Here is a 5,048-nt window from a genome sequence, read left to right as displayed (position 1 = left end):
CCCTCCTCCCCATGGCCCTCAGCCAGACCATCATTCTTTAACAAATGGGACAACCTCAAGATTTCATTTAGAGAAAGGGGTCCACTGTCAAAAGGAAAGAAAAGTAAAAGTTTGAAAGCCACTGACCAGAGAAAGTATTAAGGAGGGATGGCAAAGTGATTAAGAACCTAGCCACTGGCCTTGTAGGAAGCCTGTCTTTTTATTCTGATGCTTTGATATGCTGGGGCCTTGCTGACCCTGGAGAGACTACCCCTTCCAGGACTAGCCAACTCCTGGAGATAAAGGGTTGTCCTGGGAGTGCACTTTTCATATGCAAACCAACTGATTTAGAGCCCATATCCCAATCACCCCCTTTTTTTTTTTAATACATATAAGTTTTTTGTGTTTTTTTTAGGTAATCTCTACACCCAACATGGGGCTTGAACTTGCAACCCTGAGATCCAGAGTCACATACTCCCATCAACTGAGCCTGCCAGGTACCCCAATAGCCTTGTTATTACACTCAGCCACTATTCCCCTGCCCTAATCACCCCAGGGCCAGGTACCAGACAACAAGGGACAGCTCCATGCCCCAGAGCCACTGACGCTATTCAAACTAGACAATCTTGAATGTGCTTACCCCACCTTGCCCATCCTTCCTGCAGAAACCACAACAAAGGGTCTCAGCCAAGTTTCCCCTTCCCCACCTGCCTTCTGGTGCTTCCCAGTGTGCCCCTGTATGGCACGTCCCCTCCTCTTGGGAACTGTGAGTAACATACTCTCTTTTCTTTTTACTGAGGAATAATTGACATATGCCATTATATTCGTTTCAGGTGCACAACATAATGATTCAATATTTGTCTACATGGAAAATGATCACCACATGGGGCGCCTGGGTGGCTCAGTTGGTTAAGCGTCCGACTTCGGCTCAGGTCACAATCTCACGGTCCATGAGTTCGAGCCCCGCGTCGGGCTCTGGGTTGATGGCTCAGAGCCTGGAGCCTGCTTCCTATTCTGTGTCTCCCTCTCTCTCTGCTCCTCCCTCGTTCATGCTCTGTCTCTCTCTGTCTCAAAAATGAATAAATGTTAAAAAAAAAAAAAAGAAAATGATCACCACAGTAAGTCTAGCTAACATCTGTCACCATGCATAATTATAAAACTTTTTTTCTACTTGTGATGAAAACTTTTAAAATCTACTCTCTTAGCAATTGTCAGACATACAGTACAATATTGTTAGCTACAGTCACCATGCTGGGCACACACACTACCTTTCCTAGGACAATTATCCCCCGATCTGTTGGCCTCACTATACCTAAATAAAAATGAGGTCTATGTTTTAAAGCAGGCCTCGTTCTGCTCTAAGTCTGCCTTGGCCCCCCGTGACCTCAGACAAAGTCCTCCACCTCTGTGTCTCCCTGTGCTCCTCCACAAACCCAGGTTACCAGCTGGGCCAGGCTCAGGATCCTCACAGACCGGTGTTGTGTTTATAATCCATTGTGGCTTACAAAAGAAGGCTGTGCCAAGGGCCCGAGTGGGCACTCCAGTCCAGCTCCTGCTCTGCTTTTCAAGCTATGGATGTTCCAGGAAAAAAGGGCATCGGTTCCTAATACATAAAAAGGCCCCGGTGGGTCAGCAGTGGCCCTCAGCCACCATATAGTGCTACTACCAGGACTGAAAGGGTTAAGAGTTGTGGAGTACCTAGAACAGCACCTAGCACGCCAGAAATAGTGTCATCATGGTCCCAGAAGACAGGACAGGGTTCCTAGATACCGTGATGGTATCAAGGAAGGGTTCCATTCTTAAATTTTTTTTTAATGTTTTTATTTATTTTTGAGAGAGAGAGAAACAGAGTGTGAGGGGAGGGGCAGAGAGAGAGGGAGACACAGAATCTGAAGCAGATTCCAGGCTCCAAGCTGTCAGCACAGAGCCCGATGCACATGGGCTCGAACTCACCAACTGTGAGATCATGACCTGAGCCGAAGTCCGGACGCTCAATCGACTGAGCCCCCCAGGTGCCCCAAGGAAGGGCTCCATTCTATTTTGCTTTTGGGGGATAAGGGGCCATGGGTGTACTTAAGCCGATGTCATTTAATTTTTTGAAAATTTTTGATGTTTATTTATTTTTGAGAGAGAGACAGAGTGTGAGTGGGGGAGGGGCAGAGAGGGAGACACAGAATCTGAAGCAGGCTCCAGGCTCCGAACTGTTAGCACAGAGCCCCACGCGGGGCTCAAACTCCCAAACCGTGAGTTCATGACCTGAGCCGAAGTCAGGACGCTTAACAGACTGAGCCCCCCAGGCGCCCCTAGCCGATGTCATTTAAATCTCAAAGGAAAATGAACTGAGCTGACGCCCAGTCTACAAATGAACACATATTTGCACACCCACATTCATAGCAGCATTATTCACAAGAGCCAAAATGTGGAAGCAACCCAAGTGCCTGTTGACAGATGAATAAACAAAATGTACACTATGAACACAATGGAATATTATTCAGCCTTAAAAAGGAAGGAAATTCTGACGCATGCTACAACCTAGATGAGGCTTGAGGACATTACACCAAGTGAAATAAGTCCGTCACCAAAAGACAGATCCTGTATAATTCTACTTATATTAGGTGCCTAGAAGAGTCAAATCCACAGACACAGAAGTAGAACGGTGGTTGCCAGGGGTTGAAGGGAGGGGGAAATGTGGAATTGTTGTTTAATGGTCACTGAGTTTCAGTTTTTACAGGATGAAAAAGTTCTGGAGATGGATGGTGTTGATGGCCACACAACAACGTGGATGTACTGAATGCCACCGAAGTATACACTTAAAAATAGTTTAAGTGATAGATTTTATGTAATGTGTATTTTACCACAATTTCATTTTAAAGGCACAGCCAAGTCATTTGCTAACAAATCCATACACAGGAGAGTAATGACCCTCGTCCTTTAGGAAAACTGCTCAGGGCAGTGGGGAGCGATCTTTAAAATGCTTCTCGACCATAGAGGAAGGGAAGGAAAAATAAGTTACCAACAGAGAGGGAGGGAGGCAAACCATAAGAGACTCTTAAATACAGAGAACAAACTGAAGGTTGATGGGGAGGTGGGGGGTTGGGGGCAGGAAAAATGGGTGATGGGCATTGAGGAGGGCACTTTTTGGGATGAGCACTGGGTGTTGTATATACAATGAACCATGGGAATCTACTCCCAAAGCCAAGACCACGCTGTATACACTGTATGTTAGCTAAGATAACAATAAATTATTAAAATAATTTTAAACCGAAGAAGGGAAAAATAAATAATAAGTAAGTAAATAAAGTGCTTCTCCACTAGGCAGGTGGTAACATTTGTTTGGACCCCTCAGAGCCCGCGGAGGCCGAGCTCTCTGTCCGTGAGGTGCCTGGAACGTGAGGTTTCCTGCTCACACCAGCTATTTTATGTTTTATTTTATTTCCTTTTTATTTGTATTCCAATATAGTTAACCTACAGTGTTGTATTAGTATGAGCTATTTTAAGTTAATCGCACGCACATAGATTCATGCTAATGTGACAGGAGAAAATGCTCTCTCTCTAATTTGCACTTGTCTGTTTTCTCCTGAGGTTCAACTTGTTGTTGACTGGTGGTTTTCATCTTTCACAAGTGGCCTGCTGTCAGTGCTCCTAGAACAACCAGAAACACAAGTGCTTCCTGGTCCCCCTGGCACCTCAAACGTCATTGCCCTGTTTTTGAGAAGTCGCTAGTCTTGGACGTCAGGTGTCTCAGTCAGATTTCCTAGTGACAAGAAATAGAAACCAAATCCAGCTCACGATGTGGAAAAGTTTTGTTGTGTTTGTTTTTGGAAACGTATCAGGCAGCCCACAGAGTCGTCGCAAAGGCTGGGAAGGCAGTGCAGGGATTCACGATGAGGAGATAAGCAAAACGCAAGGGCAAACAGCAGCAGAGAACCAACGGGGCCGCACCCCTGCATGGTCTGGTGAGGGCCCGGGGCGCCTTTCTGGGGGGCCTGGTGCCGCCTTGGCCCTACTGCTAAGACTCTCCATTTTCCCCTTGCAGGGCAACCGGTTGACCACACTGGCCACCAGGGACCAAGGGCAGGGGTAGTAAGGGTCTGTCATTCCTGTCCTGGGGAACAGGAGACAAGGAACTGCCTTCACTTGATGGAGGAAGGAGAGATTTAGATGCTGGGCCGTCCAGAAGATGAGAAACACCAAGTACTTTGTGTCCATAAGAGTAGCAATCAACAGCTGCTGTTTATCGGGTTTTGCTGATGCAGCAAGAACCCGGGTGAACATATCAAATGTTGTCATTAACTCTTCAAATGATCCTGTAACAGGTATGCTGTCCCTGTTTTGTAAGTGAAAAAACTGAGGCCCAGAGTGGTTCTTTCACTTTTCCAGGGCAGACATAAATGTTGGAACCAGAAAACAAACCCAGTTCCATCTGACTCTAAAGTCACCAGGCTTTCTACGTGGTTGACCAGTCACAACACCTGCCTCCCCAGGAGTGGCCAGAGGCCACCCAGAGAGCACATAGCAGAGTGTGACCCCGGAGCCTCCGGCTAGATCTGCTCTATCAGGATCTCTGGATGCTCTTCAAGGTCCGGGAAGGCTCCAAACACAACCACTCCCCACCTGATTGATGTAAGGAAGCTTTTGCCAGGGTGTTTTCTTCATGTTCTCTTATTTAGCCAGGAAAAAACGTATAGAATGTGTATTTAAAAAAAAATATTTTTGCCAAGGGGGTGGCGCCCGGGTGGCTCAGTCAGTTGAGTGCCCGACTTCAGCTCAGGTCATGATCTCCCTGCTTGTGAGTTCGAGCCCCACGTCAGCCTCTGTGCTCAGAGCCTGGAGCCTGCTTTGGATTCTGTGTCTCCCTCTCTCTGTCTGCCCCTTTCCCACTCACACTCTGTCTCTCTCAAAAATAAATAAACATTGAAAAAAAATTTTTTTAAATAATAAAATAAAATAAATATTTGGGGGGCACCTGGGTGGTTCAGTCTGGTTGAGCATTCAACTCTTTTTTTTTTTAACGCTTATTTATTTATTTTATTATTTTTTTTTCAACGTTTATTTATTTTTGCGACAGA

The 5,048-nt window shown here is 46.0% G+C and overlaps 1 long non-coding RNA gene across 1 annotated transcript; it reads left to right on the top strand.

Annotated features, from left to right (window-relative positions):
• Positions 1 to 439: 439 nt before the first annotated feature.
• LOC125147738 (uncharacterized) lies at positions 440 to 3,909 on the top strand. The gene is made up of 4 exons (XR_007145290.1): positions 440 to 476; positions 645 to 745; positions 2,711 to 2,781; positions 3,562 to 3,909. It is a non-coding gene; the product is annotated as an uncharacterized LOC125147738 (long non-coding RNA).
• Positions 3,910 to 5,048: the final 1,139 nt, after the last annotated feature.

The sequence above is a fragment of the Prionailurus viverrinus genome, chromosome D2, assembly GCF_022837055.1.
Source record: "Prionailurus viverrinus isolate Anna chromosome D2, UM_Priviv_1.0, whole genome shotgun sequence".
Taxonomy (NCBI): domain Eukaryota; kingdom Metazoa; phylum Chordata; class Mammalia; order Carnivora; family Felidae; genus Prionailurus; species Prionailurus viverrinus.
Note: the sequence above shows the minus strand (reverse complement) of the source record. Positions and strands in the feature narration are given on the sequence as shown.